At 43.6% G+C, this 14486-nt stretch overlaps 1 long non-coding RNA gene across 2 annotated transcripts; it reads right to left on the bottom strand.

The window, feature by feature from the left end:
- Positions 1-6979: 6979 nt before the first annotated feature.
- LOC127007667 (uncharacterized) lies at positions 6980-10823 on the bottom strand. Of its 2 annotated transcripts, none has more exons than XR_007760326.1 (3): positions 9338-10823; positions 8251-9174; positions 6980-8092 (listed from the first exon to the last, which is right to left on the bottom strand). It is a non-coding gene; the product is annotated as an uncharacterized LOC127007667 (long non-coding RNA). The 2 variants fall into 2 exon arrangements; XR_007760327.1 differs by having other exon boundaries at positions 6980-9174; positions 9338-9624; positions 9711-10823.
- Between the last annotated feature and the right edge of the window lie 3663 nt (positions 10824-14486).

Below are 14486 nucleotides of genomic sequence, written 5' to 3'. Positions count from 1 at the left end.
TCATTGCTACACATCTCTAAACTTCATCTTCCTTCCTCTCGCAATCTCTATATATTCTTTCCTTTTCTCTTCCTATTATATTCCTTCCCTTTTATCCTATTCTTTGTCAGCTATTCTCCACCATTTTTTTCATTTTCAAATCCACTTGTTTAATTTTCCCACTTTCTTCTCTCTCCCTTTTCTCTTCTCTCTTTCTTCTCCCTATCTTTATTACTTACTCTCGACACTTCTTTCAGTCTTAACCTCCCACGTTTCCTCCTATCCTTCCTTCCCTTCCCTCACTTTTCTTCCTCCCTCCTTCCTTAACCTATTGCATTTTCCTCTCCCACTTTCCCTCTCTCATTTCCTTTTCTCCTTCCTATCTCTAAATTTCTTCCTCCCTCCTTCTCTTTAACCTATTGCATTTTCCTCTCACTTTCCCCCTCTCTTCTCCTTTTCCCTTCCCTATCTCTCAATTACTCCATTCACTTCCCTTTTTCCTAATCTCTCATGTTTCCTAACCCGTCCTAACCTCCCTCTCTCCCACATTTCCTTACTTTTCCTTTCTCCTTCCTCCCTCCTTTAACCCACCTTTCCATCGTCACCCTCCTACCGTCTCCCTCTCTCCCTTTCCGGCCGTGGGTAGTTGCGTATAATAATGAATGTTGCGTAAACTGCGTGAGCTTAAGTGACTTCCGGGAACGCTTCAGGGGAGGAGAGAGGGAGGGAGGAGGAGGAGGAGGAGGAGGAAGGGAGAGAAACTTGGAAGGGTGATCGGCAGGAAGGAGAGGGAGTGTGAGGAGAAGTGAGGAGGCTGACAAGGAGGAACAGAGGAGAGGGAGGATTTGAGAAGGATAATAGATGGAAGGGGAGGGAAGATGAGAGTGAGAAGGTGATGGTGAGAACAGGAGAAGAATGAGGGGTAAAGAATAAAGGGGAGGAGGAGGAAGAGAAGATTGACGAGGGAGGGGAGGAGGGAAACGAGAAGGTATGGATGAGAGGATGGATGAACGAATGAGGTGGATGAGGAAAAGGAACGAAAGAAAAGATGATGGAAGAAAAAGAAGGTGAAAAGGGAAAAGGAGATGAAGAAAACACGGAAAAAAGAGAGGAAGAAGGAAGAGGAAAGAGGAAGAGGAAGAAGGGAAAGGGAAGAGGGCGTTGATAGGTAAGCAGGTAGATGGGTAAAGAGAAAAAGGAGGAAAGAACGAAGAAGAAAGAAGAGAAAGTAAGAAAGGGAGGAAGGTGGAGATAGGAAAGATAGGAAAAGGAAGGAAGGAAGAAGGAAGAGAGAGAAGGAAGGGAAGAGGGTAAGGAAAGGTATAAAAGCAAGCAGGAAACATAAAGGAAGAAGGAAGGAAGGAAAGATGGAAGAAGGAAGGGGAAGAAGGAAGAGAAAGGTAAGGAAAGGGGGAGGGGACAGGTAGGCAAAGAAGGAAGGATGGAAGGAAGAGAAAGAACGAGAAGAAAGTGGGACATTATATTCGCAAGCAGGAAATATAAAGGAAGAAGGAAGGAAGGAGAAGAAGGAAGAGAAATGTAAGGGAAGAGGGAGGGGACAGGTAGGCAGGCAGGAAGGTAGGTAAATATGTGGGTCAACGGACAGGTAGAGACAACAGGAGGAGGGAAAGGGAGGGAGACGTGAAGGGAAAGGAGGAAGCGATGGAGGGAAAGGAGGGATGGAGGTAAAGGACGCAATGGTGAAAGGAAAGGAGGAAACAATAGAGAAGAATGGGAGGAATGGAGAGAGGAAGGGAAAGAAGGAAGGAATGGAGGAAAAAGAGAAAGGGAAGGACGGAAAGGAGGAAGAGATGGAGGTAGAAGAAAGAGCGATCAAAGGAGAGAATGGAGGAAATGAGATAAAAGAGGAAGAGGAAAAGATAGAAAAGTGATGGAAGAAGACAGAGAGATAACTAGAGAGAAAAGAGGAAGCAGATGGAGGTAAAGAAAGGAGAGATGGAAGGAGAGAAAAGAATAGACATGGAAGGAAAGGAAATCATGCAGGGAGAGGAAAAAAAGGGAAATGAGAGAGAGAGAGAGAGAGAGAGAGAGAGAGAGAGAGAGGTAGATGGGTGGACGAAAGAGAAAGGGAGACAAGACAATATTTACAATGAGAAACCATGACAAGAAAACATATAGTGGGTAGTGATGCAATGATGGTGATGATGGTGATGGTGATGATGGTGATGATGGTGATGGTGATGATGGTGATGATGATGATAGTGATGGTGGTGAGCCGCTAAACACGAAACTCCGAAGAAAACACGCACACACACACACACACACACACACACACACACACACACACACACACACACACTTAACACACGAAGGATGAAGTTTGCGTTACGTGTCTTCCTGCGGCCAATTTCTCCCTCCTTCCTCTCTCCCTCCCTTCTCTCCTTCCCTTCATCTGTGACCTGGAGGAAGAGGAGGAGGAGGAGGAGGAGGAAGAGGAGGAAGAGGGAACGGAACACATTAATATCCCCTTCCTTTCAATTCCTTCTCCAACTCTTCCTTATTCTTCCTCGTGTTCTTTTTCTCCTCCTCCTCCTTCTCCTCCTCCTCTTCCTCCTCTTCCTCCTCACACACACCTGAGAGGCACACAATCAACAGGTGAGATCCGCTACAGGTAAATGTTGTCCCTTTAAACCGTATCAATCTCGGCGGAGAATGAAATCGACAGCGGCAATGATTCACACACACACACACACACACACACACACACACACACACACACACACACACACACACCATTCATGCTGCCTAGGAATAAAAGGTTTTTTTCTGTGTGTGTGTGTGTGTGTGTGTGTGTGTGTGTGTGTGTGAAAGGACAATCAGGTAGTCTCACAGTAATCTCTCTCTCTCTCTCTCTCTCTCTCTCTCTCTCTCTCTCTCTCTCTCTCTCTCTCTCTCTCTCTCTCTCTCTCTCTCTCTCTCTCTCTCTCTCTCTCTCTCTCTCTCTCCCCACTTTTCCTCCCCTTCTCGCTTTCCTCCAGTCGTCTTGCTCCTCCCTTCCCCTTCTCCACGGTCATTCCTCCTCCTCCTCCTCCTCCTTCGTCTGATCACAAGCTTTCTCCCACGCCGCTACCAGTCTCGCCCTTTATTTCTTCTCTCCCCCTCCCCTCCCTTCCATTTCTCTCTCTCCATCTCGCCCTCCTCCCCTTTCCTTCCCTTCCTCTTCGCTGTTCATTATAAGTTCCCGACACGACGAACTCTCTACATTGATCAACTTCCCTTCCCTTCCCTTCCTTTCCCCTTCTCCCTTCCCTTCCCTTCCCCTTTCCGTTCCCTTCATTACTCCCTTTCCCTTCCCATTTCACTTCTCCTTCCCTTCCCTTCCCTCCCCCTCCCCATCCTTTCCCTCCACTTTCCCTACCCTTCCTCTTCCCTCTCCCTTCCCTTCCCCTTCCCTTCATCACTTCCTTCTTCTCTCCCTGATTCTGTTCGTTTCCCATGACAGTTTTATCTTCCCGTCTTCTCTTCCTCTTCTTCTTCCTTTTCTTCTTAATCTATTTTCTTATTTTGTTGTCTTCTTTTTTATTTATTTTTTGATAAGTGAAAAGGCATATTGGGTTTAGGTTTTGATGAATGCAATTGTAGTAGTAGTAGTAGTAGTAGTAGTAGTAGTAGTAGTAGTAGTAGTAGTTATTGTTATTCTCAAGTTGGTTTTATTTCACTTTCTTCACTTTTCTTCAATTATTCTTGCCTCAATTTTCTCTTCTCTTTCCTTCCTTTTTCGCTTTTCTTCCTCTAATTCCTTTTTCGTTTTCTCTCCTCCTTCCTTTTCTTCCTTTTTCGTTTTCTCTCCTTTTCCTTTCCTTCCTTTTTCGTTTTCTCTCCTTTTTTTCCTTTCTTTCCTTATCGTTTTCTCTCCTCCTTCCTTTAATTCCTTTTTCGTTTTCTCTCCTTCCTTTCCTTCCTTTTCGTTTTCTCTCCTTCCTTTCCTTCCACCTTTCCTCTGTTGTCTCTCCATTTCCTACAAGCTCTATCTTCCCTCCATTTCCTTATCCTCTTTCTTCCTCTCCATCGTCCTTCCCTTCCCTCCCTTGGCACTATTCCTACCCTATCTCTCTCTCTCTCTCTCTCTCTCTCTCTCTCTCTCTCTCTCTCTCTCTCTCTCTCTCTCTCTCTCTCTCTCTCTCTCTCTCTCTCTCTCTCTCTCTCTCTCTCTCTCTCTCTCTCTCTCTCTCTCTCTCTATCTTCTCTATCTACTCTCCTCCTTCATGCACATCCTCCTCCACTTCCTCTCCTCTGACCTACTTTATCTCTTCGTGTTCTTCTTCCTCTCTTTCTCTCAAGCATTTTCACATCTTCCTTCCTTCCTTCCTTCCTTCATCTCCATCTACTATCCTCCTCCATATTATCTCCTCTGTTTCTATTTATCTTCTCTCCTTTATTCTGTCTTTTTCTTATTACTCTTGTAGCATTTTCATTTACCTCACTTCCCTTTTTCATTTCCATCTTCATCTCCTCCATCTCCATCTCCTCTTCTTCCTTCCCTCTTTCTCTCAGCATCTCCACTTCTTCCTTAATTTTCCTTCATTCCTTCTTTCCTCCAGTCCTTCATCTCCTCCATCTCCATCTATTGTCCTCTCCTCTCCTCTTCCCCAGCTACTCTCTTCTCTCTTCCTTCATTTTCCTCTCTTTTTCCTCCCCTTTTTCTTTCATCTTTTTCACTTCTTCCTTCCTTCATCTCCATCTGCTGCTTCCTTTCCTCTCCTCTCTTCCTTTATTTTCCTCTCTTTTTCCTCCCTTTTTTCTTTCATCTTCTTCACTTCTTCCTTCCTTTTTCACGAGTCACTGCTCCACAACTTTCTCTCTCCATCTTCTTCTTCCTCTTTCTTCTTCGTAAATCCTCCGTTTCATTGCAGCATCCACAGAAAATTCACATCATCTTCCTCTCATTATTTTTTTTCCTCTTTCTTACTTTTTTTCTTCTCCATTCATTCATTTCTCGCTTCATTGCTTTTACCAGTCTTTCTATTTTTTTGAGTATTTCGTTTTCTCCTCCTTTGCTTCCTTCCTTCCTTCCTTCTTTGATCACTTAGTTTTATGTCTCTTTCCTTTCTCTCCTTCCTTCCTTCCTTTCGTACTTATTCTTAGTTTCCCTTCTATTCCTTTCTACCTTCTACTTATTTGCTTATTTTTATCTTTCCTTTCATTCTTTCTTCTTTCTTTCCTTCCATATTCATTTTCTTCGTTCTTCTTTTCCTCATTTGCTTTCTTTCTTTTTACCTCCCTTCTTTTCCTCCTTTCTTTTTTTATTTTCCTTCCTCTCTTCCTTTCTTCTTTCTTTCCTTCCTAATTTCTTTACTTATTCACTTCCTTCGTTCTTTTTTCCCTCATTTTCTTTCTTTCTTCTTTCCTCCTTTCATTCTTTTTATTATCCTTCCTCCATTCCTTTCTTCCTCCCTCCCTCCCTCCTCTCTCCTCCGAACTTTCTCTCCTCCTCGATGGAAGACGAGTAAGGTTTTCAAAATAGAGAAAGTAGCGACAGTGACCTTTACCTCCATCTTATCTCCCTCCCTCCCTCCCTCTTTCTCTCCACTCCTCTCTTTCTCTTTCCTCTTCTCTCTCTCTAGCTCCTTCTCTCCTTCTTTCCCTCCACCCTCTTCCTTTTTGTTCCTTCTCTCTACTCATCTCTTCTTCTTTCGCTTTCCTTCTCTCTCAAACGATCATCTTTTCTTTTCCCTCCTCGCTTTCTCTTTCCTTTTCTCTCTCTTTCTAACTCCCATTTCCTTCCTTCTCTCCATTTCTCCATTTATCTCTTTTCTCTCTCCATCTCTATTCATCTCTCTTTCTCTTTTCTCTTTTCTTTCAACTCCTTCCTTCTCTTCACTCCTTTCTTTCGTTTTCTCTCCCAAACTCCTCCCCTCCCTCCCTCCCTCCTTCTCTCCTTCCCCCCCTCTTTCTCTTTCCATCTCTCTCTCTCTCTCTCTCTCTCTCTCTCTCTCTCTCTCTCTCTCTCTCTCTCTCTCTCTCTCTCTCTCTCTCTCTCTCAACACCTCCTTTCTTTTTCTTCCTGTCTGTCTGGTTCGTGTCTGCGCCTTGGTGGGTCACACGTTGTTGTTGTTGTTGTTGAAGCTGTTGTTGTTGAAGTTATTGTTTTTTTCTTGTTCATTGTTTCCCTTTTCATCATTTTTTCTCTGCTTGTTTTCTTCTTATTTTTCTGTTTCTTCTTTTTTTTCTTCTTCTTTTTGTTGTTGAGGTTTTTCTTGTTCATGGTTTCCTTTTTCATCTTTTTTCTCTTCTTGTTTTTTTTCTTATTCTTCTGTTTCTTCTTTCTCTCCCTTTTCTTATTTGTTGTTGTTGTTGTTGTTGTTGTTGGTGGTGGTGGTGGTGGTGGGACTTGGTGCGATGGTGGTTTCTTATCTTTTTCCTCCTCCTCCTCCTCCATCATCTTATCACCACTACTATCATCATTATCATCATCAGCAGCTTCAGCCTCAGTAACACAACCAACGCAAAACATTCTTTATTAGGTAAGTGTGTGTGTGTGTGTGTGTGTGTGTGTGTACGTAGGTGGGTGTGTCTATGTACAAGTAAGGCGTGTGTGCGAGATGTGTGTACGTGTGGGAAGTCATGTAAACCTTGTGTGTGTGTGTGTGTGTGTGTGTGTGTGTGTGTGTGTGTGCTCGTGTTATGGACCCTTCAACGCCATCTTTCTCCAGTTCATCGGCCCCTCCTCCTCCTCCTCCTCCTCCTCCTCTTCTTTAAGTGTCTTCATCTTTCCTTCTTCTTCACCCTTGTTATTGCATAGCCTCTCATTTTCATTTTTGTTTACCACCTCCTCCTCCTCCTCCTCCTCCTCCTTTTACTCCTCCTCATCTTCAGCATCGTCCACCTCTTCCACCTGCATACTAACGTCTTCTCAAGGACATGAAAGGCTTACCTCTCCTCCTCCTTCTCCTCCTCCTCCTAATCCACCTCCTCCTTATTCTTATTCCTCCTCCTCCTCCTCCACCACCATAACCACCTCGTCCTCCTACTTCTTCCTCTTCTTCTTCTTCTTCTTCTTCCTCCTCCTCCTCCTCCTCCTCCTCTTCCTCCTAATCCACCTCCTCCTTATTCTTATTCCTCCTCCTCCACCACCATAACGACCTCCTCCTTTTCCTCCTCCTCCTCCTCCTCCTCTTTCTCGCCTTACTGAATATCTCCCTGTCCCTCTCCTCACTCATCTCTCTCACTCCTCCCTCTCTCCTCCTCCTCTCCCCCCTTCCTCCACTTACCTTCCCGGAACTATCATGTAATTTCACAGAAGAGAGAAGAGGTGGAGGAAGGAGGAAAGAGTGTGAGAGGAAGGTGAGGGAGAGGGAAGGAGGAGGTAATGAGAGATGGAGGAGGAGGAGGAGGAGAAGAAGGAAGTAAATGAAGAGAGAGAGAGGGAGGAGAGGAAAGGTTGAGATAATGAGAGAGGGAGAGGAGGAGGAGGAGGAGGAAATGATGGAAGAGGGAGAGAGGGAAGGAAAGGGAAGGAAGGAGAAGCAGACGGAAGGGAAATGGATGAACTGGATGAGAGGAAGAGAAAAAACAGCAAAGATCAAGAGAGTTGGATAATTGGCTGATAAATAGTAGAAGGGTTGGATAGGAGAGTTAGGCGGGGAAATATAAGAGCAAAAAGAGGTTACAGAGTTATAATAAAAAAAATAATGAAGCGGGAATGGGTGAAGAATTAGATATAAGAATGGTAAGGCAGGTAAAGTAAGAAAGGCCGGGAGAAAGAATGAAGTAACTAAGGAAGGCCAAATAAATTAATACAACAAAAAATAAACACCAGCCCAACGTATTATCTACCGCATCTTGGCCTAACAACAGCCCGTCCCTCCCTCACCTGACAGCCCGCCTTCCCTCCCTTACTTAATAACTAACCTGCCCAATTTACCAAGCATCTGACCCTTCCTCAGCGTACCTTTTTTTTACCTGGGAACTGGGCTCACCTTCGCCTTATTGCTTAACTAACTTACCCTTGCCTTTTCCCTTTCCTAACCTTCCCTTTTGCGTATATTTAATTCTGTCTGGCTCTCTGCATACCGAACTAATGACCTAAGTAAATCTAACCTAACTGGGCTTTCACATACTGGGCTCAACTTCGTCTTATTACTTAACTAACCTTCCCTTGCCTTTTCCATTTTCTTACCCTCCCTTTTGCTTATATTTAATTGTCTGGCTCTCCGCATACCGCACTAATGACCTAACTAAACCTAACCTAACCTAACCTAACTGGGCTTTCACATACTGGGCTCAACTTCGTCTTATTACTTAACTAACCTTCCCTTGCCTTTTCCATTTTCTTACCCTCCCTTTTGCTGATATTTAATTCTGTCTGGCTTTCCGCATACCGCACTAATAACCTAATTAAACCTAACCTAACCTAACTGGGCTTTCACATACCTAACTTCTAATCTAACTTAACATAATTCATAACATAACTCCTTACCGAATATATTTACCTGACTAACCATTTCTATCTATAATCCTTCACCCCATTCCCCCTTTATTATTTTTTTATATTATGACTTGGTAACCTCTTTTTGCTAGTATACTTCCCTGCCTAACTCTTCATTCTCTTCCCTTTACTTTTGCATTATAAACTGGTAACTTATTTCTGCTGCCTAGCCATACTCAAATCTAACTTCTGACTCCCTTTCCCTTACTTCATTTTTAACCTTCAACTTGGTGACCTCTTTTTGCTAGTATACTTCCCTGCCTAACTCTCCTATCCAACTCTTCATTCCCTTCCCTTTACTTTTGCATTATCAACTGGTAACTTCTTTCTGCTGCCTAGCCATCCTCAAATCTAACTTCTGACTCCCTTCCCCTTACTTTATTTCTAATCTTCAACTTGGTGACCTCCTTTTCTAATATATCTACATGACTAACCATCCTCATAAATAGTCCTTCATCTCCTTCCTCTTATCTTTTGTAATTTGTAACTGGTGACCTCATTAGCACATATATCTACCTCCTTGGCCTCCTCCCATGCCGTAACACTCGCCTCCCTCCTTATATACCTTAATTAATTACCTTCTTACTCTCCCTTTCTCCCTCTGGCAACACATCTTTCTTTTTTTGTCTTGCATGTAACTTGGTGACCTTCCTTTTTGGTCTGTATATCTAACCGCCTGACCTTCTTTCATATCATCTACCTCCTCCTTTCCTTCTCCTTAATTAACATCATTATATACCTATGACCTACCTTTCCTTAATCTACCTCTGGTAACATCTTTTTTTTGTCTTGCATATAACTTGGTAACCTTCCTTTTTGGTCAGTATATCTAGTTCCCTGACCTTCTTCTTCCATATCATCTACTCCTCCTTTCCTTCTCCTTAATTAACATAATTATATACCTATGACTTACCTTTCCTTAATCTCCCTCTAGCAACACATCTTTTTTTTGTCTTGCATATAACTTGGTAACCTTCCTTTTTGGTCAGTATATCTAGTTCCCTGACCTTCTTCCTTATCAGCTATCTCCTCCCTTCCTTCTCCTTAATTAACCTCATCATTTACCTATGCCCTACCTTTCCTTTATCTAGTAACTTAATCTAACCTCCTTCCATAACTTACTCCTTCCTTCCTTCCCATTAACCTCATCATTTACTTACGCCCTATCTTTCCTTAATCTAGTAACCTAATCTAACCTCCTTCCATAACTTAGTCCTCCCTTCCTCCTCATTAACCTCATCATTTACTTATGCCCTTTCTTAATCTAGTAACCTAATCTAACCTCCTTCCATAACTTAGTCCTCCCTTCCTCTTCATTAACCTCATCATTTACTTATGCCCTTTCTTAATCTAGTAACCTAATCTAACCTCCTTCCATAACTTAGTCCTTCCTTCCTTCCCATTAACCTCATTATTTACCTATGCCCTTTCTTAATCTAGTACCACATTTTTCCTCTTTTTCTAATATATTTTCTCAGCGACCTTTTCGTATTCTCCTTATGGCTTCAATCTTCTCCCTTTTACGGAAATGGAATCCACTTATCTAGCCTAACCTTTGCCTTTCACTTTTTTTTTTCACCCATATATCTTACCTAATCTTTTCACCTTTGTATCGTAGTATCTCATTTCATTCTACATTCCCCTGTTGAGTCGCTTTATTTTATTCCACGTTCCCCTCTCACTGCCTCCCTACCTGGCCATTCATGTCATTAACCTGAAATTCACTGGTGTCACTTTCCTTACGGCTTACCTTAATTCACTCGACGTTTCCCCCAATTCAACCTCTCCCCTATAAAAAAATAAATTAACTATCTATATAATTGCTAGTTTGAACCTCCCCTCCCTTCCCCCAATCACACGTGTTACCTCACAACACACACACACGGCACAACGCAACACTCGGTAGAAACACGCCAAGAACGATCTCAAGAAACACACAAACAGGAACGAAACAAGAATAAGAAACAAGAAAGAACAAGGAACAACAACCAGGAACAACAAGAAACACAAAACAAGTAACAGCAAAACCAAGAACAAGAAATACAACAGGAACAAAACAGGAACAACAAGAAACAAAACATACTGCATAGCTAACACGTGGACGATTTCTCCCACTACTTTTTTTGTGTGTGCTCAGCGTGGCAGGAGGGGTGATTAATTAGACTTGTAGTGACCAGTAACCTGATTAGAAGCTAGCATGGGGAGCGGTGTTATGGAAGGGGTGGATGCAGGGGAAGATTAAAAGAGGGGAGGAGGAGGAGGAGGAGGAGGACATGAACAATAAGAACAAGAACAAGGAGATGCAAAAAAATCGTCGAGGAAGACAAAGAACAAGAAAATGAGGAGGAGGAAGAGGAAGAGGAGGAGGAGGAGGAGGAGGACGAAGAGGATGGTAATGGTGATCGTGGTGGTGGTGGTGGACAAGCAAAAGATGAAAAGAAGGAGAAAGCTGAGGAGGAGGAGGAGGAGGAGCAAGTGGGTGCGTGTTCATGTGCGTGTGTGTGTGTGTGTGTGTGTGTGTGTGTGTGTGTGTGTTTCTCTATGTGTACGTATATTTGTTTGTGCGTTGTGTGTACGCATATAGGTGTGTCCGGGCAGGTGGTGCATGCCAATCTACCCACCTGGTTGCGCAAGGAGGCACGTGAGTCTGCAGGTAAGGAGGGTGGACAGGTGAATATGTACCCACGGGTGGGGAGGTGGGGAAAAGTTGGAAAGTTTCGTTTAGTCGGCGCAACATCTGTGGTCATATGCCGGAGAGAGACAGAAGGGGAAGGAATTATAGGAGAAGGGAACAGATCCCAGGAGACGGGACACAACCCCCGATTAATACCTGGTACCCATTCACTACTGGGTGGACAGGGGCGTAGGGTATCGGAAGGGAGGTGGGGAGGTGGGTGAGTTAGGTGGAGTGGTGGATGAAGTGGATGGAGTTACGTGGGGTTGGTGGAGTGAGATGGAGTGGATAAGGCGGAGTTAGATGAGAAAGATGGAGTGAGGTGGAGTGGGTGGGGTGGTGAAGTGGATAAGGTAGGTGGGTGTGTTAGGTGAGGGAGTAGGGTAAGGTGGGGTGGCGTGTACGTGGGTGGAGGGGAGCTATACTAAAGGAGCTGGAAGAGGAGGTGAGCAGAATGGTAAGAAGATAGATAAGTACCTGTGGGCGTACATTTAAGGGCAAGAGAGCTAGGGTAGGGTTAGGGGTGGGGGGGGGGGGAGAGAGAGAGAGAGAGAGAGAGAGAGAGAGAGAGAAACAAACAAACAAACAGACAGACACAAACGGAGAGGTGACGTCAGGCAGAGTACGTGTATTCAGGTATGCCAAAAATTAATCAGTGGACAGGTAAGCAGATGGGGAGTACAAAGGAGAAACAAGCAGGGAAGACAGATGAATTGATAAAAAGCAGAAACATACGACTTCACTAAGGTAATATCGAGACCACTCACTTAGTCGTACAAACAAGCATTCCTTTCCGTTTTCTTTCTTTTTTTAAACACTTGCTTTGCTATATCAAAAAAAAGTCTTGATAGAGTTTATAAATACGTTTGGAAGATAAGGGCGGTATGAGGTAAGGCCAAGATTCAATATATATAACATTACGAATACACATTACATAGATAAGAACGTACAGGGAGATGATTAGAGACACAGGTTGACCGAAGAATAGAGGAAAGGAAGGTAAAACAATATACTCGAATACAGAAGAAGAAAGTAAGAGGAGAGCTGAAGGAGGAGGAGGAAAAAAGGAAGAAAGTAAGAGGAGGCCTGGAGGAGGAGGAGGAAAAAAGGAACAAAGTAAGAGGAGGCCTGGAGGAGGAGGAGGAAAAAAGGAAGAAAGTAAGAGGAGGCCTGGAGGAGGAGGAGGAAAAAAGGAACAAAGTAAGAGGAGGCCTGGAGGAGGAGGAGGAAAAAAGGAACAAAGTAAGAGAAGGATTGGAGGAGGAGGAGGAGGAAAAAAGGAAGAAAATAAGAGGAGGATTGGAGGAGGAGGAGGAAAAAAGGAAGAAAGTAAGAGGAGGCCTGGAGGAGGAGGAGGATAAAAGGAAGAAAGTAAGAGGAGGCCTGGAGGAGGAGGAGGATAAAAGGAAGAAAGTAAGAGGAGGATTGGAGGAGGAGGAGGAAAAAAGGAAGAAAGTAAGAGGAGGCCTGGAGGAGGAGGAGGAGGAAAAAAGGAACAAAGTAAGAGAAGGATTGGAGGAGGAGGAGGAGGAAAAAAGGAAGAAAATAAGGAGGATTGGAGGAGGAGGAGGAAAAAAGGAAGAAAGTAAGAGGAGGCCTGGAGGAGGAGGAGGATAAAAGGAAGAAAGTAAGAGGAGGATTGGAGGAGGAGGAGGAAAAAAGGAAGAAATAGAGGAGGAAAAGAAAGTAAGAGGAGGCCTGGAGGAGGAGGAGGATAAAAGGAAGAAAGTAAGAGGAGGATTGGAGGAGGAGGAGGAAAAAAGGAAGAAAGTAAGAAGATGCCTGGAAGAGGAGGAGGAAAAGGAAGAAAGTAAGAGGAGGATTGGAGGAGGGGGAGGAGGGAAAACGGAAGAAAGTAAGAGGAGGATTGGAGGAGGAGGAGGAGGAAAAAATGAAGAAAGTAAGAAGATGCCTGGAGGAGGAGGAGGAAAAGTAAGAAAGTAAGAGGAGGATTGGAGGAGGAGGAGGAGGAGTACAGGTAAAGGTAGACCGGGGAAAGGAAGAAGGGGCGGTAGACTAACAGTTCTACGTGAAGATGGTGGAGGGGGAGGGGGGGAGGAGGCCCGCACGGAAATATGCAGGTAGCCTCGCCACGAAGGTAGACACAGACAGGTAAGTAGAGTGCGGGTAAGTAGACCATAGGCGCACACACTCACACACACATTCACATACACACGTACATACATACATTCGCGTACATCCACACACACACAAATATATACTCACAGATGGTATAGAGTGATGTTTACTCCCGCAGAGGAAGAAGGAAGAGAACACCAACCTGAGGAAGAAAAGGGCCATTAGTGGGTGGGTTAGTGAGAGTGACTGAGCGACTGAAATGACTGAATGAGTGACTGACTGAAATGATTGACTGATTGACTGAACTGATTAACTAACTGGCTGACTGAACTGATTGACTGATTGACTGAACTGATTAACTAACTGGCTAACTGACTGATTGACTGGTTGAAAAGTTGACTGATTGACTGACTGAATGGCTAACTAACTGACTAACTGAACTGATTGACTGATTGACTGAACTGATTAACTAACTGGCTGACTGACTGATTGACTGGTTGAAAAGTTGACTGATTGACTGACTGAATGGCTTACTAACTGACTGACTGAACTGATTGACTGAACTGATAAACTAACTTGCTGACTGACTGATTGACTGACTGAATGGCTTACTAACTGACTGACTGAACTGATTGACTGTTTGACTGAACTGATTAACTAACTGGCTAACTGACTGATTGACTAGTTGAAAAGCTGACTGATTGACTGACTGAATGGCTTACTAACTGACTGACTGACTGAACTGATTGACCGATTGACTGAACTGACTGAACTGATTAACTAACTGGGTGACTGACTGATTGACTAGTTGAAAAGTTGACTGATTGACTGACTGAATGGCTTACTAACTGACTGACTGAATGAATGACTAACTGAATGGCAGACTGACTGACTAATTGAATGGCCGACTGTCTGACTGGATAACTGAATGGCCGATTGACTTGATTGACTGACTGAATGGCTGACTGAACTGACTGGCCTGATAAATTATTACCCGACTGAATGAATGCCTGAGTGACTGGCTGACTGACTGAGTACGGAAATAGCGCTTCAAAGATTACCATCCTCACAATACCTTTTCATGCGATTTTTTTGCTGTATATCTGCGTTTTTTCAGTATTTTTTTCTTTCCCTTTGAGCGGCCTCTTTTCTCTCTCTAACTGATTTCTATGTTTATTTATTTGTCTATTTAATCTACCAATCTATCTACAGACCTCCCTACGTACTTTTCAACTTACCAGTCTACCTATCTATATATCTTTTTACTGATATATACATCTTTCTACTATCTATCTATCTGGTGTT

Source organism: Eriocheir sinensis, chromosome 36 (genome assembly GCF_024679095.1).
Source record: "Eriocheir sinensis breed Jianghai 21 chromosome 36, ASM2467909v1, whole genome shotgun sequence".
NCBI lineage: Eukaryota > Metazoa > Arthropoda > Malacostraca > Decapoda > Varunidae > Eriocheir > Eriocheir sinensis.
Note: the sequence above shows the minus strand (reverse complement) of the source record. Positions and strands in the feature narration are given on the sequence as shown.